Here is a 24,957-nt window from a genome sequence, read left to right on the forward strand (position 1 = left end):
CCACACTGCCGGAAAATTACATAATTTCCAGCATGATGTGGAAGTGCTGGGTCATGAAGGGAGCTGATTCTGTAAAAATTGTATCCAAACTTAGTTGCATCAGTGTTGTGCTAGAAATATGACATTTTCCAGTGATGCAGGAGCGTGCGCACCCCTTTGGCTTCCGGGAGGCATGTACATGGTCAGCTGGTCCCCTGCACGCCCCCCCCCCCCCCGCATCAGCCAGGTGAGCAGTGGTGGTGAGGGTCTGGCAACCCTAATACAGCTGATCTTTTGATTACAGAGATCAAATTCCCTGGAGGAAAAGGCAGGTTTGGAGGGTGAACTCTATAGCACTACATCCCTGGTGCGCTCCCTCCCATCCCTAAACTCCACCCTCCCAGGCACCACTCCAAAATCACCAGGAATTTCTCAAGCCAGAGGTGGCAACCTGACCTTTCATGCATGTCCAGTCTCAGAATCTTTCCCCCTCTTTCCATATTACAAAGAATAGTAAACATTTTTGGAAAGACATGAGAAAGAGAGCAATTATTCTTCACTGTTAATGAACAGAAGTGTTTGTTATAAAGTCCCCAGCTACCACCAGGGCTTGCCCCCCTTCCACTCTACCAGCCACTACCCTTGAGATTTCAGGCTCTTAGGAATGCTTAAAATTGCAGTGCACGTGCAACCTAAAAAACTAATAAAACCTCCCACCCCAAATCAAAACGACCAGAGTTGAAGTAGTAAAAGAAGGCTAGTCAGGTGGTAACCCTTCTTGGGTAGCTTGTATACTAGGGAGAAAGGCTAAGTCCTCGGCAAACAGATCCATATGAAAAGCATTTGTCAGAAGTATTTGCTGTTTTGTTTTTGACATACCGGCACTGTGTGTGTTAACGGTATGATTCTGCATGTTGTCTTGACTTCTTATGCGGGGGAGACTGGCTTTCAGCTTCTCCAGGGTTTCTCTGCTAATTCCTAGCCTGATCTTTTGCTTTTGTGCATTTCAGAGGCGAGCAATTTGCTCTCAGCATTTTTACAGGCCTATGGAGAAATAATCACTGGCAGGGATGAAGGCAAATTCCAGAAGCAGTAAAGCAATAATCCAGAGTATTCATGTTTCGGTAGAGGTGGGATTTTAACAGTGGCTGTTTCCACACATCTTACCTGCCTGCAGAACATCGCACGAAAGACCTGGAAGACACCGTCTTCTCGCACGAAATTGTGCCACGAAGACGCTGTTATCCAGGAGTTTTGTGCGATGTTCCGCAGGCAGGTAAGATGTGTGGAAACGGCCCGTGGCCGACTTAAAAATTCCTCCCAGCACCCTTTCGAGTTAGAGGTTATAGAAAGTCTTAACACTACACTCCATATTCCCTAACTGTTGTTTAGTTTGTTGGATTCTTTCAGGGAAAGTCAGTGGCGCATGTGTTAAACTGCGTGTGTTTTTTTTTAAAATGAAACATGCTCATAAGAACAAGGTTTAACTATTATAGTGAAGGCTTTGTTTGAAAACTGCTTAATGCCTATAAACCCAATGGGAGACTGAGGTAATGGGGACATGAGAGGGTGGCCCTCAGTTGACAGCATGACATCACCTTCAGGAAAAACTGGAAGTGTTATCACACCTCCCTAGGAATTGGTCTTTGAGGCAGTTTCTAGAAAGGACTGATGTCAGTTCCAGGGAAAACCTGAATGTGCGTCAGTCCTCTCTCGGTTTTACCACAGTGTTTCAACCAACTCCTATAGAGCCATTATGTCACTTCCAGGAAGTGACATTATGCCATTGCCCGACAGCCATTTTATTTTTCTCTAGCTGCTCTGCAGCAGTGGAAAACACCAGTTGGGGCCAAGGGATTTCCTTGCCCCTAGCAGGGAGCTGGCAACCTTACTCCTGGTGGAGAGTGTGTCTTCTAGATAGGCTGAGTTTCCACTGTGTGCTGGAGCAATGCAGCCCTGTCTAGCCTGGTGTACTAAAGCACATTTCTGCAGCCAATGGTCTTGACTTTCCTGCATGGGATTTTGTTTACTCTGCAGAGAGGGTCTGACTTAAACAAGGGATGTCTAACTGTGGATCTGTCAGGCCTGGAGGAAAAGTCTTTACAAGGGGGTCATATCAAAGAAGTAACTACCCACAGCCCCCTTATTTATTTATTTAATTTATATTCTGCCTTTCTCATTGAGACTCAAGACAGAGTCCACAGAGTGAGACAGCATGAATAATGGCTGGAACATTCAATAAAGAAAGAAAATAGAGTATAGGATAGCAGAAATGTTGAAACAAGTGCAGAGTATCACCACAGAGCTGACACAATGTGGAAACAGAACATAAGCAATTTGACCAGACATATTAAATAACGTGGAAACTACTCAGCAGAAAAGATGTACCCGATTAGTATAGTCCACATCCCCTTATTCCAAGGCATCTCTCTGAGCCATTTCTTCACAGCACACACCTACTACCTTTATAAAAAAAAGCACTCCTGAATAATTCAGTTTTGCATCATTTGTAGAAAGCCAGAACAGTGGGGGCTCTGCTGGCCTCTTCAGGCAGGCTGTTCCATAAAATGGGAGCCACCACAGCGAGTGTGCATGCCCAGGCAGCTGTTGATTTTGCCCATGAGTAGGGTGGTACCTGCAGAAGGCCCTGATCTGATGAGATTAGTGTCGTAAAAAGGGGGAGAGGAGAGGCGGTTCTGCAGATATGAGGGCCAAGGCCATGAAGGGCTTTGTGTGTGATAAAGAAAACCTTGAACTGAGCAGGGTAACTGATGGGAAGCCAAGGGAGTGACTGCAGAATTGGTGTAATATGCATGCTGTACCTAGATCCTGATAGCAATCGAGCCACAGCATTCTGGGTCAACTGGAGTCTCTGAGCTGACTTTCAGGGAAGATCTATGCAGAGAACATTACAGTAGTCTAGTCTCAGTGCTACCATGGTGTGACTCCAGGTGGCTGGATTGGCTGGGTCAAGGTAGGGGCCATCTCCCAGGCTAGCCTGATTTGGGAGAAGGCTTTATTTGCAGCTGCATTAAGAGATCATTATTTACAGTTGCCAACTCCAGGTTAGGAAATTCCAGGAGATTTGGAGGTGGAGCCTAGGGAGGGCAAAGGTTAGAGAGGAGAAGGACCTCAGTGGGGTATCATGCCATTGAGTCCACCTCCCAAAGACACCATTTCCCCCAGGGGAACTGATCTCTGTTCTCTGGAGATTGGTTATAATTCTGGGAGATTTCCAGGGCCCACCTGGAGATTGGCAACCCTAAGTATGCCATCTTGACTTCAAGGAGAGAAGGCAGGACAGAAACGTTTTAAATAAACCATATTTTGGAGCCCTGGATAGACCAAAAAGAACCAACATCATCAGATATAGAAGGAGCTGCAGCCAAGGACAGGTTCTCTTACAACCCAGTTAGGGCTGTGAAGAGAAATTCTCTTTGTTCCTCTCCTCAGAATCCAACTATTCTTTTCCTCTTTTTGGAATTTGGAGTCAGTTTCTAATCAGTTCCTTTTTGATCAAAGAGAAATTTGAAGAGAAAAGGAGCAGGAAGGAAGGTTCTGTAAAATTTCAGCATTTTATTCTGTAGATGCTCAGAGGCAGGCAATATCTTCCCAAGCCTTCCTCTCTTCGTGCTTAGAGCAGCACCCTGGTGTGTATGTCATAAGACAACTGCAAGGACTGAAGTTCCAAAAGGGGCTTGATTTCTCTTCAAAGAGAAATGAAAGAGAAATAAAAAAGAAATCCTGCTTTTAAAAGAGAAAGAAGAAAATCAAGAGGAATCCATGGATATATCTAAAAAAGTGAATTTCCGAAAAGGAAATTCCCCACTGTGTAGCAATCCTAGAACCAGGTATGTGATCTTATTCGGGCTTTGTGTGCCTCATGGCAGCTGCAAGGAATTTGTAATGCGTGGATCTATTATTTTCCCATAGCCCAGTTTGGTGTAGTGGTTAAGAGCGCGAAACTCTAATCTGGAGAACCGAGTTTGATTCCCCACTCCTCTGCTTGAAGCCAGCTTGGGTCAGTCACAGCTCTCTCAGAGCTCTCTCAGCCCCACCCACTTCACAGGGTGTTTTGTTATGGGGATAATAATAACACACTTTGTAAACCACTCTGAGAGGGCGTTAAATTGTCCTGAAAGGCAGTGTATAAATCAAATGTCATTGTTGTAATTATGCAATTTGGTAACGTCAGTTTCTCAGTCACAGCATTGGAGTGACGGATGTTCCTTGGAGGCAAGGAAAGAGCAAAAGAGAGATCAGTGACATGTATTCCATGATCATGTACTGATACTGAAAAAAGTTCAAGAGGTAAGGCTCACTTGCCTGTCACATCCATGGCTGTATCCCCCGTATCTTTGGATGTTGCACTATACTTTGTACTATATAGCAACTATTCACAATCACAACCGAGTTTTCACAACTGTGGATAAGTCAACCCAGCAGTGAACAACCCAGCAGTAACAGCATGTGTATGCAGCCCAGCGTTACAAACGATTGGTGTGTTATGTATGGAATGTGAGGGTTTCCCAGAGCTGGCACTCTCACAGCTTCCATAATTCACCCATACGCTGTAACATAATGTTGCTATTGTACACAAAAGTGCTCCTTATGCTGCAGGAGGCTCAAATAACAGTTGCTTTGGGGATCATAACTCTGCATTTCCTGATTCCAAGGTGGCTTTCTTAATTTTATTTTCAAGCAGCACATTGCTTTGTGTGCTATTTCTGTATGGAGGCATTGCAACACTTCCCACTTGCTGCGGCACACATGCTGTAGAATTTGTTCTGATAGATCAGTTACAGAACTATTAAGCACGATCAGCTGCCTTTTAAAAAAAAACTCAGAAGGGATGCAAACTCTGATGAAGATGCCCTTGCATGCCCCAGACCCGTAGCTGAAAGGCAATGCAATGGCCCGATACATCCATTGCTCTTACCGACAGCCATTGCTCTTACCATGATTATCAAATTGCGTAATTGCCAGTGCATGGTCGACAGGAGAATAATGTTAGGACGTCCAGGTGGCTGTCAGGGCTCGGAGTACTTTCAGTCCAACATGCGATGCAAGTTTGGTCCTCGGAACTCATTTCCCAGGAACGCAGGGAACCAGTTTCTATCAGAACTACATTAAGAGGGGAAAGACCCACCCCCAGCAATTTTCCTGCTCTGAAGTGGTCCCAGAGATCTGTTTTGCTTCTTTAGAAGGAACTTGCATGTAGCCATCTGATACACGTAAGTTTCCCCCAGTGGGGCAAATAGCAGCTCCCTTTAACCCCTCACCCTGTCCATGCACCATAATCCCAGTCTGCATCAACCCCTTTTGCCTCTGGAGTGAGAGTTCCGTACGTGGAATTCACAGACCATGGCTGTTGACCAGCCATGTAGGGGACAGGAGGACTTTATAATGAAGTGGTGGGCAATTGCCCAGCATGCATATCACCAGCAGCACGCCAGACCATTTTGCTTGGCAGCAAGGGCCAGATTTCTCTGGCAGCACTGCTGGGGCCAGCGGTATGGGAGAAGGCAGCAGCAGGCATGGTTGATAGTGGTCATAGCCTTCCAGACCTGTACAGCAACTAGTCCTGTCCAAAGCAAGTCTCTGAAATGCTGGAAGCTCTGCTGGTGCTTGGCTTGCTCCAAGCAGGTCTAGCCAAGTAGAACCCTCACCCCTCCCATTTGGTTTGCAGGAGTGGTCTTAGTAATTCTGAAGCCCTGAGACAGATTTGAGTGGGGAGTCCCAGAATCACTGAAGAGGGGCTGGCCCTGCCCCTCACCCCAAAGGAGGAGGGAGAGAAAAAGAGCCAACCCCTGCAGCCTGCCTGTCTAGCCAGCCATGCAGGGCTTGGGGATACACAACAGCAAGGGAATGCTTGGGTGTCTCCTCCCTGCAGGGGCTGCATAGCCAGCTGGCTGGCCACCTCTTCCTTGTGTGGTGGCCAAGAGCTGCTTGGCAAGGCACCTCCTCCCCTCACAGCAGGGTGCTGCTGGCTTGCACCCCCCCCCCATACACAGTACAGCTGATTGCCCCCTTCCTGAGCTCAAGCAGCATAGGGAATTCCTTCATACCTCCTGAGTGGAGCCAATGTCAGTCAGTGGGGGGGGGGGCTTCAGGGCAGCAGTGGGATGGGAGAATGTGTCCCCCTAAGCTTGGGGCTCAGGGCAGTTGCCCCAGTACTTGGGGGACAGAAAGGGGGAAGAAAGGGGTTGTCTACCCCTCTTATAATGTGTAAATCTGTTCTGCTGTGAAATAAGATATGGTAGCTATCCTCCCACTGTGGGCAGGAGATCCCCTGTCCCCCATCCCTCACTCCTCTCACCTGGCTGGAAGGGAGTGGGGAAAGCACATGCATACTTCCTCATCATGCTGGAAAATGATATCATTTTCCAACACAACACAGAAGGTTGTGTCAGGGTTTGATTCACTAAAAATTGCCAGCAAACACTGAGCTTGGGGGTTATCTTTAGCAAATCTCCCCGTGAAACGACCTGTAGCTTCCACATAGTGCCAGAAAATGTTATTCTCTGGAGCAATGGGTGAGCAGAAGGGTAAGTTGCCACTGTCCCTACCCACCAAGTTTGTCCCCTGGAAGACCTGGCAGTTTGACGCAGTGGTTAGGAGTGGCAGGACTCTAATCTGGAGAACCAGGTTTGATTCCCTACTCCTCCACTTGAAGCCAGCTGGGTGACATTGGGTTAGTCCCAGCTTCTTGGAGCTCTTTAAGCCCCACCCACATCACACAGTGATTGTTGTGAGGATAGTAATAACATACTTTGTAAACTGCTCTAAGTGGGCGTTAAGTTGTCCTGAAGGGCGGTCTATAAATCGAATGTTGTTGTTAAAATAAGATGTGGTGGATCCTAATCCCAATCAGGCTGCTTTCCAGTTGGATCCTAAAGTTGCTTCAAAGGCAGCACAGAAATCTTCTTCAGCCCACTTGCTGATGCAGGGCAGGAAGTGCCAGCTTGCGGTACTATGAACAGATTCTATTGGCCAAGCAGGGGAGGAGGGTGATGGGAGCTGTTGCAAATTAGGCCTTAGATGTGGTTGACAGTTCTTTTGCAAGAAATTTGGAATCTGACAGGCTTGTGACAGGCATGGTAATTAAATGGCAGTTAAAGAGCAAAGTAAACATTATGGGTTGGCTCCAGCTTTAATTTTCTGCCAATGGAAGGAGGGCTAGTTTCTTCAGCTCCCCTCTCCCTCTACAGACCCCCATTGCTCCTTATTACGATGCTCTTGATAGTCTCAGATCCACATAGTAGTAGCATTTGGGGGAGTTTTATTGGCTGCATCTGGAAGGGGAGACTGGAAAGTTTCTTTCCACTGACAGTACATCAATTGTGTCTTAGATCAAAGGAAATTTCCACTGGAATCAACCCAGGGTACTAATATGCAGGCGTACTACAGCCTCACTCGTGTTTTAAAACTCAGTTTTATAAAAAGGGCACTTGAGAACAGGGAAGTGGTGGCTTAATCCTTTCTCTGCTTGTCATTTCCCTGCTCCAAATCAGCCCCCACCCCCACCACACCAGCAACTGTCACCCCACGGGGTCCAAAATGAAGAGGAAAGGAGCTGTGGGGGAAAGAGTGTTATCTGGAGCAAGGAAACAGCAGGCAGAACAAGGACCAAGTGCCCCTCCCCTTGCAGTTTCTCCATTTCCTGAAGTGGGGGAGGCATTTGGGGGGTATAATGCATGCATTTGTTCCTAAAGTAAAGCTATCAACAGGGTGAGCCCGTTAAAGCAAAGCAAAGCACTTTGCAATACAGCCCCAAAATGCCTTGTTTCAATGTAGCAAACTTGCAAAAAAAAAAATCTCTGTCAGATCCAGCCATTTCAGCCATGGGACATGTTCTTACTCAACAGCAGTTCATTTCAACCAGGTTTTGCAAGAGAACATCCTAGGCCATCTTGCCCATGGTTTTTGGAGACAAGAATATCCAGATTTTATTTTGCTCGTGATTTTACCAACCAGCTTCACACATTTCTACATACCTTAAAAGTTAAAAAAAAAAATCAATTGCCAGAGTATATTCATGCTGAAAAGTAATGATAAAGTGCCCTCAGCGTCTGATACAGGGGACTGCTGTGAGCCAATTTCAAAGATGCGTGAAGTTAAAGTGACTCACATTTTTATCTTTGCCTCGCTGTCTCACATACACACCCACAGAGGAGACAAAGTGATTTCTTTCTTTGCAGTTCTTATTATCTTAATTAAAAGCTAGAGAGCCCAACAGTGTGCATTTTTTAAATTTTATTTGCTCAGAAAACAGATGTATTAGCTCCTAAAAGGTGGGGAGGAATTACACAGAAACTGCACACAACCTGCTATATGTAGTGACATTCTGAAAGAATCCTTTCCACCCCGCTTTGGGTCGTGGTGTTGCATACAGTGTTGTTTGTTTACGTCCATTTTGCAGGTTTAACATAGTTATATGACATGATTTTGATATTAATTCCAGTAGGGGTAGCCATGGTTAGTCTATTACAGCAAAATAAAAGAGAGGCCTAATGGCACCTTAAAGATGAACAAAATTTATCACAGCAGAAGTTTTCATGAGTCAGGGCTCACTTCATCAGAAGCAGGACGTGTACGTTCTTAGAAGATTTATATTAGGAGCGACAGATGGACAGGTGAGGAGAGATTTTGATGCTAATGCACGTAGAATCACATAGGAGGCATGATCTTGTGAAAGTTGGGCTGCCTGTACAACCACAATGGGGATCTGCTACGCTTGAATAATAGAATTAGGAAATATACCTTGGACTTTGTCCCATTACTAAGTTAAACAAATAAACCTGCCTCTAAACCTCAAAACGTGTCTACTCCTCCTTACATCCTTTCAAGCCTCTTGCATCTGAGGCCTTTTAACAGCCTGCCCGTCATCCTGGCTCTCCTTCTAATATTCTTAACAGTGTTTGCCCCTTTTTACCTCCCAGTGGTCTATCTGGAATCCAGGAATATTAATCAAAATTCAGTGTGACAGTAGATAGAACATAAGATATTTTGAAACAGTACATCCCACTGTTACAAGAAGTTACAAGTGGCCAGGGGGAGTGAATTGATTGTTGTGTGTGTTAATTGAAACCTCTATGCCATTTTCCGGATCTAAAGTGCCTCACTTGTATGGAGCCATTACGTTTCCCCACAGAGGCTGAATAGCAGGCTCTGGGAGAAGATTTACATCCGGATCTATCATGCCACAATTCTTATGACCTTCAGAGAGCTTAGTAAATTATTACGGTGATGAAGTTGTGTTTGCCTGGATATTCCATTTCTCTTGTGTAGTGGACGGTTAGAGTGTTGGACCAGGATCTGGGACACCCAGGATGGAACCCCTACTCTGCCCTGGAAGCTCACTGGGGGATCTTGGTGCCCGTCACTCTTAGCCTAAGCTACCTCACAGGGTTATATTCAGGATAAAATGGAAGAGGGGAGAATGTTAAAAGCTGCTTTGGGTCTCCATTTGCAAGAAGAGTAGCGTATAAAATAGCTGAGTCAACCAATAAAATTATGAAAAGTCATTCTCTAAATGTGATATACCAAGGATGCTACTGTATCTAGACAGACTATTTTTGTCAGTTAACATTTTTCAGCTGGATACAAAGCATTGAGCGCCAGTGTGGTGTAGTGGCTAGAGTGACAGACTAGGATCTGGGCGAACCAGGTTTCATTCCTTGCTCTGCCTTTGAAGTTCACTAGGTGATCTTAGGCTGGTCACATACTCTCACCATAACCTACAGTGACAGGCAGGACTGGCTCCAGCTCCACCTTTCCTGAGACACAGCCAATGGGAGCAGGCTGAATGCTGGGCTGATGAGAGTTACTGTCTGTTGAAGGGAAAGGACCCTCTTGGGGAGCTGTTGAGGGGAAAGGGTTTTTGACTCGGCTGAAGGAAGGCAGCAGAGAGAGATTATCAGAACAGGTTCGTAATCAGCTATTTTGAAATTTTCTGTTTGTTTAAGATCCGTTCTCTCCTATGTTCCGTCTTGTAAATAAAGTTTATTTTTGTTTTATTTAACTCTGGCTGCTGTGAAATCCTTAGCCAAGGGGAAATAACACACACACAAACACTGGCCATGTTACGGTGGCAGTATATATATAGGGAAAATAACCTCTGAGTTCCCTTTTCCCCAATAGCCCTGGGCTGTTGCTGTGTGAGGGAAGGTACCTACAGGGAACCGGCTGCCTGTCTGGTGTAGCCTCTGGAAGAGGAGAGAGGGGAACCTGTGAAGATTTGATCAGGTCTCTCTGCCTGCTATAGTGGAGGTTAGATAGGTGGTGCTGGTGGTGCCTTTACCTGGCTGGGTGGCCAGGAATGTGAAAAGCTTGTGTGAGGGTCTCATCTTCTTTATATCTACCTCACAAGGTGTGTTGTGAGGAAAAAAAATAGAGGTAAGGAGAATGATGTAATCTGCTTTGTGTTCCCATTGGGGAGAAAGATGAGGCAAAAAAATAAAAAACTAATAAACATTGCATTGTGCTTCATGGAGCTCCTTTTATTGAACTGAAAATGGGCATGTCACAAATGAAAAGTTTGTTTTTTGGAGGAAGGAAGGAACCTGAGATCATTCAAAACAGTGCTTCAGGTTGAGCAGTACGTCCAGTAGTCTCAACCCTGCTACAACCTTATAACGCGGTAAATTCTTGAAGGTAGAGATATCTTGTGAGTTCTTTTCTGAGGATCTTTAAATCCTATTTTCACGGAAAGGGAGGGGAGGAGCTCCTTACTCAAACAAAACCTTTAATACTCTGCTCATCTGTAAGCACAATTCCTCTTACCAGCAACTCGAATTTTCTCCTCCCTTTGGCTGGCACCCATGAACTCCCTCTGAAGTAGATTGAGTAAATCCCAAGAGCAAATATTTAACAGGAGGCAGCAGTTTCTTTTGGTCAACTCCACAGAGCTGTTAAAATCCAGTTACAAGAGAGCTGATCACACATGTTCAACAGCTGTGGGACAGGCGCCTTAGGCACCATCACTTTTGCGCTGCTAAGACTCTGAGGCCTTTTGAGGACCAGAACTGGCTGTTAGACCTTTGTCACTTTCTGTAGAGCAATGTGTAGAGGTTAGACTAGGACCAAGGAGACCTGGGTCCAAATCTACACTCTGTTGGAGCGAGTTACGTTGAGTTGGACATGTTCTCTCAGCCCAACAGGGATAAAATATGAAGATAAAATGGGATGAGGACTGTGTATTCAGTCCTGAGATCCATGGAGGAAGGGTAGAATAAAAGGCATTAGATGGGATGGCTATTTTTTTTCAACAACATTTTCAAATTGATTCAAAGCTTTAAAGCTCCTGTCCTGAGCTGCCCCATGAATAATATTTTTAGGAAGGAGACATAGAACGTGGTTAGAATCATGTTCTGCATCTCCATAGGCAGTTGAACATGTGGACACAACGTACACACATGCCATCCCTGGGTTAGAAAGGAAGGTTATGGGCTTTTCTTTCTTTCTTTCTTTCTTTCTTTCTTTCTTTCTTTCTTTCTTTCTTTCTTTCTTTCTTTCTTTCTTTCTTTCTTTCTTTCTTTCTTTCTTTCTTTCTTTCTTTCTTTCTTTCTTTTTTGTTGAAGACATGTGAAAGGCCGTATTGAGAAACATTCTTTCCCATCAAGCTGGCCTAGAAGAAGGCACATAATAGGGATCTGACTTACACTGAGTTTGGATAATTGAGACTGCTCCTCCATTTTTTCCTCACCCCCCTGTGAAGTAGGTGTGTCTGAAAGTAAGTAGACCAAAGTCACCCATTGAGCAGCCAATATGAGGTGGGGATTTGAAACTGGGTCTCCAAGATTCTCGTCTAGCTCTCTAACCGTTATGCCACACTGGCCCGATGAGAGGACCTTGGAAAAGTGGCTTTCAAAATGTGCTTCAGTGAGTCTGAACTGTAGGCCCAAGAGTATGGGGAGTATGTTCTAGGACTGGCAATCTTTTTGTGCCTACATACATTGTGATTCAAGGACATGTCCCACTGGGCTCTTCAGCATCTGAGTGGAACTGGTAGACATTTGGGAAAAAAACTGTACTAGACCATTCTGTGGGGAGGTCTATACCGATGGTATAGCCAGTTGGTATAGCCAGATCTCACCTGATCTCAGAAGCTAAGCAGGGTCAAGTACTTGGATGGCAGACTACCAAGGAAGATTCTGCAGAGGAAGGCAATGGCAAACCACTTCTGCTTCTAACTGGCCTTGAAAGTCTTGCTGGGGTCACCATAAGCTGGTTTTGACTTCACAACACATGCATACGTAGACTATTCTGCATAGTAACCCAATATAGTTCTCTTTTGTTTGAGAGAATATGGAAATGGAGAATATGGAGAATATGGAAATAGGAAATTGCCAAATAAGACCAACACAGCCATGTTTAACTTCAAAAGGGGTAACTTTTCTGAGATGAGGGGGTACGTGAAGAAGAAACTGAAAGGGAAAGTAAAAAAGGTCAAAACACTTGGGGAATCTTGGAGACTATTTAAAACTACAATCCTGGAAGCTCAAATTAAATATATACCGCTGGTTAGGAAAGGCACAAATAGGTTTAGGAAAAGGCCAGCATGGTTAACAAGCAATGTAATAGAAGCTGTAAAAGGTAAAAAGGATTCTTTTAGGCAGTGGAAAACTAGTCGGAGTGAGGTTGATAAAAAGGAGCATAAGCTGTGGCAAAAAAAGTGCAAGTCTGTGATCAGACAGGCAAAAAGGGAATATGAGGAGCATATTGCAAAGAACATAAAGAAAAACAATAAACAATTCTTTAAATATATTAGAAGTAGGAAACCAGCTAGGGAGGCCGTGGGGCCCTTGGATGACCAAGGCGTAAAAGGATTACTAAAGGGTGATAGGGAAATGGCCGAGAAGCTGAATGCGTTCTTTGCTTCTGTCTTCACTGTGGAAGATAAGAAGTGCATGCCCACTCCGGAAGCACTGACTTTGGGAGGGGTTTTGAAAGACCTGAGTCACATTGAGGTGACGAGAGAGGAGGTTATGCGACTGCTAGATAATTTAAAAACTGATAAATCACCGGGCCCAGATGGCATACATCCAAGAGTTCTGAAAGAACTCAAGTGTGAACTTGTAGATCTCCTCACAAAAATATGTAATCTGTCATTAAACTCTGCATCTGTTCCTGAGGACTGGAAGGTAGCTAATGTTGTCCCCATCTTTAAAAAAGGTTCCAGGGGAGATCCGGGAAATTACAGGCCAGTCAGCCTGACGTCAATACCGGGTAAGTTGGTGGAAACTATTATCAAAAATAAAATTAGTGGGCACATTGATGACCAAAAGCTGATGAGGAAAACTCAGCATGGGTTCTGTAAGGGATGATCTTGTCTCACCAATCTGTTAGAGTTCTTTGAGGGAGTGAACAAACAAGTGGACAAGGGAGACCCGATAGATATTGTTTATCTTGACTTCCAGAAAGCTTTTGACAAAGTTCCTCATCAAAGGCTCCTAAGTAAGCTCAGTAGCTATGGGATAAAGGGCCAAGTCCTCTTGTGGATCGAAAACTGGCTAATTAATAGGAAACAGAGAGTGAGCATAAACGGGCACTTCTCACAGTGGAGGGTGGTGAGCAGTGGGGTGCCACAGGGGTCGGTATTGGGTCCAATGCTTTTTAACTTGTTTATTAATGATTTGGAATTGGGATTAAGCAGTGAAGTGGCTAAATTTGCAGATGACACGAAATTGTTCAGGGTGGTGAAAGCCAGAGAGGATTGTGAGGCACTCCAAAGGGATCTGTCGAGGCTAGAAGAGTGGGCATCCATGTGGCAAATGAGGTTCAATGTAGCCAAGTGCAAAGTAATGCACATTGGAACCAAAAATCCAAAATATAAATACAAGTTGATGGGGTCTGAACTGGCGGAGACTGACCAAGAGAGAGATCTTGGAGTCATGATAGATAACTCACTAAAAACGTCAGCACAGTGTGCGACTGCCATAAAAAAAGCTAATGCTATGCTAGGGGTTATTAGGAAAGGGATTGAAAACAAATCAGCCGGTATCATAATGCCTCTGTATAAATCGATGGTGAGGCCTCATTTGGAGTACTGTGTACAGTTCTGGTCGCCACACCTTAAAAAAGATATCATAGCACTGGAAAAAGTACAGAGAAGGGCAACTAAAATGATTAAAGGGTTGGAACACTTTCCCTATGAGGAAAGATTGAGGCGCTTGGGGCTCTTTAGCCTGGAGAAAAGACGACTGAGGGGAGACATGATAGAGGTTTACAAGATAATGCACGGGTTAGAGAAGGTCGAGAAAGATGTGTTTTTCTCCCTTTCTCACAATACAAGAACTCGTGGGCACTCTATGAAATTATTGAGCAGTCGGGTTAGAACAGATAGAAGAAAATACTACTTTACACAAAGGGTGATAAACACATGGAATTCGTTGCCACAGGAGGTGGTGGCAGCTACAAGCATTGCCAGCTTCAAGAGGGGACTGGACAAATATATGGAGCAGAGGTCCATCAGTGGCTATTAGCCACAGGAGATAGATGGTATTCTCTTTGTGGGGAGGTGGTGCTCTGTTGTCTTGGTGCTGGAAGGAAGGCAGTGGGAGGGCTTCTGGTGTCCTGGCCTCACTGACAGTCCTTTAGATGGCACTGGATTTCTAGCCACTGTGTGTGACAGAATGTTGGACTGGATGGGCCACTGGCCTGATCCAACATGGCTTTGCTTATGTTCTTATGTTCTTATGTTCACAGTATGAAAATATATGCATGTGCTGGAATGTCAATTGGCTTTGTGTGTTCACCACTGAGTTCATTTAAAAAATCGTTATGAGGTTTTTCACAAGCAACAGAGGACATGCTTGCAGCATGATTCATATGCTGTAAGTCTGGAGTTAAGCTCTGTATATCATTAAGAAAACATGATGGTTATTCTTTTTATTGCTCAGGATGTTAAAAAAAAAGGCAGCATTTCTATAGATCTGGGATATAAACATATGAACACATGAAACAGTTTTATACTGGGGCAGCCCATCTACTAAGTCTCGGGTGCCAGCAATGGAGGGGCACCAAACAGACCAGCTACACACACACAGCCCTTGCTCAGCCATGGCTTTCGGGAAGTGCGGCTGGCTGGCTGTGGGGAGCCTGTTTCTCTCTTCCTTCCATTGGGGGCGTGGGGCATGGCAGGCCCTACCTGTTGGGGGAATGAAGAGGGCTTGCACTGGCCACCAAGGGAGAGAAGGATGGGCAGCATCTTTCCACCACCCTGTGACCTTTTTCCTCCCCATGGTGGGGGGGGGGAGTGAGGAGGGTGCCCTCCTTTTCTGCCTCCCCGGCATCCTGGGGCTGGTCCTGCATCAGACTGTTACTAAATCACGGTCAGTCCTGTTGACTGTGACTGGCTGTGGTTCTCTAGAGTCTCAAGCAGAGGCCATCTGATGTTTTAACAGGAAATGCTGGGTCTGAGCCTGGGGCATTCTCCATGCAAGGCAGATGCTCTACCACTGAGCACCTGCCCTTGGCATCATGGCAAAACTGGAAAGTTTTGTTGAGAATTCTTATGGGTTTTGGTCAGGGAAAATGACTCCCGGTTAGTGCTTCCATTGCAGTTTATTGTGGCCCATGAGCTACTTTCACACCAATCAAAAAGAGTCCAGTAGCATCTTTAAGACTAACCAATTTTATTGTAGCATAAGCTTTCGAGAATCACAGTTCTCTTCGTCAGATGCATGGAGGGCATCTACCCAGGGAATACAATTACAGGACCCAAAGGCATCAACTACACTGTCTCTGGCTCATACAGCTGCTCATCCTCCAATGTGATATATGCCCTCATGTGCCAACAATGTCCATCTGCTCTGTACATTGGACAAACCAGCCAACCTCTGCGCAAAAGAATAAATGGACACAAATCTGACATTAGAAATGGCAACATCCAGAAACCAGTGGGAGAACACTTCAATCTACCAGGACATTCCATCAAAGACTTAAAGGTCACTGTAGTTCAACAGAAACCTTTCAAAAACAAAATCCAACGGGAAGCTGCTGAATTGGAATTCATATGTAAATTTGACTCTGTCAGGCTGGGACTGAATAGGGACTATGAATGGTTATCTCATTATCAGAGGTAACTGATTTCCTTAACAGAAGCAAACTGATCTCCATATCAGAAGGAGCTGTTTGCATCTCCATATCAGAAGGAGCTGTTTGCATCTACTCCGCCCTCCCCTCTCCTCTATATCTGACCAGTTTCTTTTTGCCCTCCATGCATCTGACGAAGAGAACTGTGATTCTCGAAAGCTTATGCTACAATAAAATTGGTTAGTCTTAAAGGTGCTACTGGACTCTTTGATTTTGCTACTACAGACTAACACGGCTAACTCCTCTGGATCTTTCACACCAATGATTTCCCAAGATTCAGTATCCTTACTGGTGTGGGGTTTTTTTCCAGGTTTCCACATGATGTCATCCTCTACTTTTGCACAGACCATTAACAGCCTGTTCCTGCACTCAAAAAGGATGCTTTGTTTTAAACCTGTAAAAAAACATTGTTCCCTGGGCAGGATGCTGTCAGCACAAGCAGTTTCTTTTGTCTGAAGAGGAATCAGCATAATTGCAGGTCTTCAGTGAAGAGTTAGTCAATTACGCATCAATTTATCTTTTCATTTGTTGATGACCACAAGGAACCAGTCTCTTGCAACAGTTAGTATAACAGAACAGAATCGCCTACCTTTTAAACAAGGGAAAGTATGTGTCCAGTGGTGCTTCTGTAAATATATGGAGTTTAAAAAGATTTTTTGATATAAAAAAATAGCATTATTTCTATGCAGCCTTAGGCATGCTCATGAAGGTGAATCTTTTGGATGGGGGAGGGGTTCATGCCTCAAAAAAATTAAAACAGGGTGGGTGGAGAATCTTGAGGGTCATATGAATTGGGTGTGTTAACAATGCTTAACCAGGAAATGTGACTGAGAATTGCCATACATGGGGATTCTATACTACTTATGCTAGCAACAAAAGTCATCCGTAATTTAAGGAACACAACTTTATGATGCAGAACATATTTCTGTATATACAACTAACACTCATAGCTTCCTTAAGGTATAGTTTAGTTATAAGAAAAGCAACATGATTTAACTTTTAAAGAAGTTGTTTAAGGTGCTGGAAAAACGTTCTCTAACATTAAATAAGAAAAAGAGAGAAACTTTCACGTGGTTCCAGCAAGAAACTATTCTACTGGTTGTCACAGAGGCCGCTGCTGACTCAGCAGGACCAGGATACTGCTGACTCTGCTCAGTGTACAGAGCCGTATACAGGAAGTGAAACTGATTTCTTCTTTTATTGCATAAAAATGTATGGGGCAAAGAGGAAGCCAAAGTGAGGAGAACTTCAAGGAAATGAACACCTTGTTTTATCCAATACATTTGTTATGAAATGCTTTCGAAATTGCTTGCTTGTCCACAAGCCTTAGGCAATATGAACTGATACACTGAGAGTCATCAGTATTGTTGGGCCCTGATGGCGTTCCTGAAAAGACCGGTCATTTCTGCTCAAACTATGTCCAGGGCACCCTTTTTGTGTCAGTTTTTCTGATAAAGAACACTGGTGCATTTGCTTTGGAGTCCTTGTGTCCTGTGAAGGGGTCTGGTTCTTGTTCTAAAAAGTGCACGGTTGCTTCCTGTAGGTACTTGGTGAGGCTGCATTGATTCATCTTTGCCCTCTGAGTGCATTCTAGAACATGTTTAATAGTCCCCTGAAGCTGCACATTGCATGAGAAGGCCAATGGTGAACTGTGAACTGTCTTTCAAAGAAGATTGTCTGCTGTTACTCATCTTCTTATAGAGCCTCCCCCCCACCCTTAAGAATTCAAAGAACTCCTAGGATTCCTGGAAAATAGTTCAGAAACTATGGCAAAAAATAGTAATTCTGCAATAAGAAGAGCTTAGATGACAATAGGTAAACCGTTGTACAATCTGAAATGCTAGCAGTCTTTAGTCTCTCACAGGCCAGAAAGGTGGACAGCCCATAGGCTTTGTGCTCTCCACATGTGCTTGTCTGTCACCCGAATGTCATTAAAACTGAGTCATCCATCCATCCATTGCTCAGCAGGAAGGAGACAAAGTTCACCACAGGCTAATAGGCAAAGAAATGCCATTGCCAGGAAGTCAAAGCCACCAGGGGGAAGAAAACCTCCTGCCATCTGGAGCTGTCAAAAGTCTGAGAGTATATAAGTTTTTCCACCCCCACCCCCCAAACATGGTCTAGGGAACAGTAGTCTCCCAGGATTCAAAGCCCCAACGAAGCTGCTGTTTTCCAGAGTTTGGTTCCACTGCTTTCAATTGTCATTGTCACATTTTATGAAAGTTCCCTGGTGGTCTCTGGATACCTGTGAATGTGCCCAGAGGAGCAATTGCAGATGACGCATGGTTAAACACTAGGGAAAATATATGATTGCATTGTCATGTCCAGGGCCTTTTGCTCTGTTTGTCGTGTCTTGGACAGGAGCTCTTCCACATCATAGTTACCTTGCTGAAGGCTCCTGGGAAAAGCACATGGCTTACTTCAGAGGCTGAATTTTGTGTTTGCTCAGAAAGCTAAGAATAGGGTCACTTTTTAAATGTTCTCTGATTCTTGTTCTTGGTGATTACCTCAGCTTCATCTGCAAGCTGGTTAACAGTTCTGGTAATTTGCTCAGTTCTCCAGAATTTTAATTAGATGTTAATGCAATTGTGTTTATGTGCTTGGAAAATGCTTTCCTGGATTCTCAAATTCTGAATATATAGGTGGATCTAACTACAACAAAATTACAAATCAGGGACTGGTATTCCCCCCCCTCACCCCCGGCTTTATGCTTACATCTACTATTTGCTACAGGCCCCAAGTAAAAAGGCAGAATGTTTCTCTGGTGTTGATCTATTAGACTTAGATGGAGTTAAGCTTTCTGGAGAAGATCAAGTTAAGATCAAATTAAAAGGACCTGGCCTAGCCCTGTTAATAGATAAATGGGTTTCTGTTGTTGCTAGGAGCACCTTCTTTTAATTATATCTGGAGCAGGCCCTTTATATAGATGCTGCTGTCCTAGCTACATTGATCCATGCTAATGTATCCTCCATATTGGACTTCTGTAACGACTTTACATGGGGCTTCCTTTGAAGAGATCTCAGCAGCTAACAAAACATGGTAGCAAGGCTCCTGTCTTTGGAACACATAATTCCAGTGCTGTGTTAGCTGTTTCTTCCAGGCCCATTTCAAAATGCTGTTTCCTATCCTTAAAGCTCTTTATGGTTTAGGACCTTCATATCTAACAAACTGTATCTCTCAGTGTACTCCTCCGAGAAAGTTACATTCTTTAGACAATTTTCTCATCAAGGTGCCCTCCCTTAAGACCGTCCAAAGATCACAGATTTTTCTGTGATGAGTTCTTTTGAATGGCCTTCCAAAATGAGGAAGAAGGGCACCTTTACTTGCTACATTTAGTGTCAAATGCGACTTGACATGAGTCAGACTCAGGACACAGAACCAGACAAAGGGGCAAACAGGCCCCTTCCTGGCTGTTTCTGCTGGTGAAAACAGCCAGAAGCCTCTCAGCTCTCCTTGCAGCACTCTGGAGCTGAATGGGGCACTTTCAAGGTAAGTTCCCCAGTTTTTCCAAGTGACAGCAAGTCAGGCTGGGCACCCATGTCCTGACTCGTGTCACGTGTAATGTCTCATGTGGCTCTTAGGAAGGCATGTAAGGCAGTCTTACACTATGGAGCCGTTACCCAAATCCATCCCCATGTTGGGCCTGTTATGTGGAGACCCTCCTTTATACATGAAAACCTATAGACACAAGTCTTCATATATGAAGTTGCAATGTTTTCGCTGGAGCTAGATATTCTACACACGCTTTGTTAATTCCGCCTTTTACGATTTTCATTGGTCTTGACTTTGCCTGTTCTGTTACCTCATCTCATTGACTGATATAAGCACCTCCTCTTTGCCATGAAAGAGGTGATGCCAGAGGAATTAAAGAGGAAGGCATGACCTAAGCCCCACTCATGTTAAAAGAGACCCCCCCCCCCCAAACCTGGCTGGATGTTGTGCTTTGCCGTGCATTACCATACTTCATATGTCCAGGAGTTAATCAAGGCAGGTGAAAAGGAGGCAGAGGTGGTGAGGGGGCAGGACAGTCTGATACTCTGTGGCAGGTCCCCCCCCCTCTTTAGATGCACCTGCTTCTATAACAGTTCTCTATAGATCAAATTGATATTTCTGTTTTTTAATTTTTTAAATCTCCTGCATAAAGCTGCTAAGGGAAATTTGTTGTGGTCTTGAGTTTTCTCAGTGGGAATTACTGAAATCACCTATATTTGGGGGGATACTCTTAAATTCAGTTTTGAAAGATAGAACTTTTTTACATTGAGAAAATGTTTAACAGAGAATCCATAGGTTTGGAGAATGCCTCTCAGCTCAGAATGTCTTTAGTTTTCAATAGCCAAGAAGTCTGCTTAGCGGATTTTATTTGCAATTGTTGATTGGAATCTAGATAGACTCTTCTCTGGTAAATACATCAGTTTGCACCACTAATGAAATATATGGAGACGGATCTTCATTTCAATTGGAAAAATCTTTATCACCTCAGGAGAACAGATGGCATACATCTGGGAGCACCTCATATTGTTTTCAACATCTTGCTTTAAAAAAATTCCAGCTCACATGACCCATGGTGCCCTCAAATTTCAACACCATACCAAATTGTGTGTATAATTTGGCTTCTAATATTCTCGGGATGGTTTGAATTTGCTTACTCACATGAATTAATCAAAACTTCATATTTTAACAAAACGTTCCATCTTGAACTTTCTTCAGGCAAATTTATGGTTGCTGTAACTCACCTCCTCATTCTGGACAATCTGCATTTGCAAATCATATAGATTGTTTGCTAATTATACAAATCAAAAACATGAACGGCATTGCCTACTGGTTGTTCTAGTTTTGCTTTTGGCAGCTGCTACAAAAAGTGACAAAGGATCAGAGGAAGGATTTCTCTACCTGATCATTTGCTCATGCATTATTTTCAGATAAAACAAAGCTTGTTAGGGAGAAATATCATAAACATGTCAATCATAGCTATGAATTCCCCTTATTGGGTAGAACAATGGAAGGTGGAAATGGGTTTGTTTCTTATTAACTGATTGGGCAGTGGTCTGCCTCTGTATTTTCCTTTTTATTTGTGGATCTATAAGGACTACAGAGGTATTATTTTAAACAAGAACTGGGAACCTAGGATAGCTAAGGACTCCAGCTGGCATACTCAGAGTCTAGACAAAATTCAAGTAATCAAGCCCTATGTTATTCCCAGTCAAAACGGTTTTTCCTGCTACCAGAACTAAAAAGCAAAATTTTTATATAACGATGAGATATAATTTGTTCACTTCTGTGAAAAACAAGTGGCTATGTATGCTGAGGAGATTTGTATGCAAACTCTACTTATAGAAGTTTGATGTTTAACAGCTTTTCTTTTACAATACCTGGATATGCTATGTAATCCAGTTACCTGTGGGTTAAAAGCACCATGTCATCTGTGTACAATAAAAAGGGGAATTTATGCATTTGTACAGTATTACATTACATCATTCATTAAAAAGTTAACTGAAATGTAGCTAAGACACACCCTTATTTCATTCCTTGATTTGCTGGAACGTCTGCTGACAGTAATCCAGAAAAGAGGATATTCTGATCTGAGGGGCTTGTATTTGTACACAAAACCTCCCCCAAGAGCCCATCTACATTAGGAAAGGCAAGAGCAAAGTTTTCCCCATAGTGTTTTTGTGTTGTGTGCATGAAAAACAGCTTTCAGAGCAAAAAAGCTGCATATAAGCTAAGTTTCATTGCATTAGCAGGGTGGATCCAGCCAGCTTTCCCACTCAGCCTCACCCAACTCTCTTCCTTACTACAGTTCCTACCTTACAAGCCTTTGAAGATTCAATTGGTCTTTAGCATAGCCTTTTTGTGTTGTTTGAGAGGACCCTTTCTCCCTTTTTTATTTTATTCTCAGCAGAGAAACTGGTTGGATCCACCCCATTTATAAATCAAATAAGCAAAGACAAAATGATTATCACCTATAGCAGAATAGCTTGGCCTGAAACCTGTTTGCATCTCTATAAGAATGTTGTTAAGCATGAGACAGCCACAATTTATTTAACAAATTTTTCTTAGTGTGTGTAATGTCAGTGACATTTATTGGACGTATGCCATAATAATTCTATACAAAGGCCCATTCTGTACAGCACACTTTAAGACCACAATACTGAGTAATTACTATGTATGGGTGTGGAAGCTGGACAGTGAAGAAAGCTGACAATTGATTCATTTGAAATGTGTTGCTAGAGGAGAGTTTTGCAGATACCGTGGATGGCCAAAAAGACAAATAAGTGGGTACTAGATCAAATCAAGCCTGAATTCTCACTGGAAGCTAAAATGACAAAACTAAGACTGTCGTACTTTGGTCACATCACGAGAAGACAAGATTATCTGGAAATGTCAATAATGCTAGAAAAAGTGGAAGGCAATAGGAAAAGAGGAAGACCTAAAATAAGATGGCTTGACTCAATAAAAGAAGTCACATCTTCCAGTTTGCAGGACCTGAACAAGTCTGTTAATGATAGAATGTTTTGGAGGGCTTTCCTTCACAGGGCTGTCATATGTTGGAGGTGACTTGATGGCACATAACGCACACACACATACTGAGTATTCATGCCGATCAGTGCTGAATTGGCTTGGGCTCCTAGCATTCTGCTCTGCAAGACCTTGAAGCGATTTGGTATCTGCTTTCTTATTCCAGACAAATTGAGAAGCATCTGTTTCTAGCCGCCTTTTGTGAGGGCAGGAGCTGATGTCATTTAAAAAAAAAATTCAGAGCATGCGTTGTAACATTACAATGTTTGAGCCCAGTTTGTTCGCCACCACCGCCCTTCTCCCTGTCCCTGTATTCGCTTATTGGGCAGTCTCATGCCTACCAGTTTTTTATTTTTGAACATGAGCTCTGGTTGTAAAGAAAAGAAATAAAAAAGTAAACCCAAGAAGTGATCAGTGGAGAATGTGGATTGCCATCAGGGAATGGGGCGCACATTATGCTTAAAGGGATAGAATGCAGGAACGTCTCACAGCTTTCCGACTCTCCCCTAATTAAAAAAAGGGGGTGTTAAATGCCCATTTGCTTGAAGCTCATTTCAGGCATCTCCTAATGTCAAAGTGGAAAAAAATAAAGATGTGTGTGGAGAGGTGGGGAGGGAGGGAGCAGTTTGGATGCAGCACTATGATCCTTCTCTGAAGACTTCCCTGTGTGCCAGTCAAGATGAGTGATTAGGAATTTAGAAATTAGAAGGAATATTGCTGCGGTAACGTTTCAGCATTACTGCCCTATTTGTTTGATTTAAAAAAATAAGGTGGAAAAGGAATTCAGAGAGCTGAATAGGAAGAGAGATGTTTCCACAGCTGTTTGAGAGAGGAGGATGCAGCCGACGATCCTTCCTTGTAAACTTCCCTGTGTGCTAGCCAAGATTTTGGTGGAGTTCTTTAGATTTAGAATTTACAAATTTACAAATTAGAAGGAATATAAGTACAGTAATGTACCAGCATTACGGCCTTTTCAAAAAAGAGAAAATAGTGGGGAAAAGTTCATGGAGCTGAGGAGGGTGGGTGTGGTTACCGGTAGACAGACCAATCGGCTCCTGTGGGAAATGAAGGGGGGGGGCAAGAAGCAGAACAGGAGTATGGTGTTTCACACAGACATAACCCCCTGCCGTGTCGATTAGGCAGCGGCTTTAAAAATAAATCGTGAAATGTACACAGGGGAAAAAATGGGGAAAAGATGGACAAATGTATCTGCATCCCATGACTCCCTTGGATGTCTGGAAATGAGGTGAACATGAGAAGCAGAATGGGATATGAAACGCTATAAAATGACCATGCGGAAAGGGCCAAAGACTCAAAGTTTCTGGTGCTCATGAGCAGATTTTTCTCACCACCTTTCCCCATCTTGTAGGGTTATAAAATCATAATGTTTGTATTTTAACATATGAAGTCACCATGTACTGAATCAGAACTTTGGTCCACTTAACGACTCAAAGAAATGTGATGGAGACTTTGAAGGGGTTCAAAGAATATTGTCCACATATGGAGCTAATGTTTGGAATACAGCCTTTGCAGGAAGGGAAGAAGGACGCAACCCTCGATGTAACCCTTCAACGTTTGCTAAATTTGCTAATTGGGGCTTCTCTTCTACAGACAACAGCACCCGTTTGGAAATCCATAATCTCTGTCACAGTACTGTGTCTAATTTGACTGGGCAAAACCAAACTGAATGAGAAACCAAAGAAAACTCTAACACCCCTCCCCCATTGCTTTATATTGGGAATGCGATGGCGGCATTGGACATATGTAGAGTTTACAGAAAAGTGAGAGCATTAATTGACAGACTGGAAAGCTCTCCATGTTTAAGCTATCTTTCCAGAAAGAAAGAAAGAAAGAAAGAAAGAAAGAAAGAAAGAAAGAAAGAAAGAAAGAAAGAAAGAAAGAAAGAAAGAAAGAAAGAAAGAAAGAAAGAAAGAAAGAAAGAAAGAAAGACACACACACACACACACACACACACACACACACACAAACACACAAGGTAAACTCTACAGGCAGCAGAATGCTGACTGGGTTTCTCACTAAGATCAGTGGGAACCCTATAGGAATCTTTAAAAAAAATGTCCCCCCCCTGAAATCTGGGGTGGTGGTGGTGGTGGTGACTGAAAGTAGCAGTAGAAAGTTTGAAAATGTCACACCTTTTGGATGCCCAACACCATTGTAGGCTGGAGAATGTTGGCTAGGTCTCTCCCTGAAATGCATGGAAATGAAAAGGAATGCAATCACTTTCAAAAGGCACATTTGAATTTAGGGCTTTAAATTCAGCACTCAAAATCTGCATTGTGAAAAGTATATACATCAGTTTTAGCTCTGTATCTCTATTTTCCATTCAGGAAGCTGTTTAGTTAG

General features: G+C 43.5%; 1 protein-coding gene across 1 annotated transcript in view; it reads left to right on the forward strand.

Moving 5' to 3' along the window:
- The first annotated feature begins 9,824 nt into the window (after positions 1-9,824).
- The window catches only part of F13A1 (coagulation factor XIII A chain), a 126,462-nt gene continuing 111,329 nt past the window's right edge, over positions 9,825-24,957 (forward strand). The window contains exon 1 of the mRNA XM_054985190.1: positions 9,825-9,907. The gene's annotated coding sequence lies outside the window, so the exon portion shown is untranslated. The remainder of the gene's footprint in view (positions 9,908-24,957) is intronic.

The sequence above is a fragment of the Eublepharis macularius genome, chromosome 7, assembly GCF_028583425.1.
Source record: "Eublepharis macularius isolate TG4126 chromosome 7, MPM_Emac_v1.0, whole genome shotgun sequence".
Classification (NCBI taxonomy): Eukaryota; Metazoa; Chordata; class Lepidosauria; order Squamata; family Eublepharidae; genus Eublepharis; species Eublepharis macularius.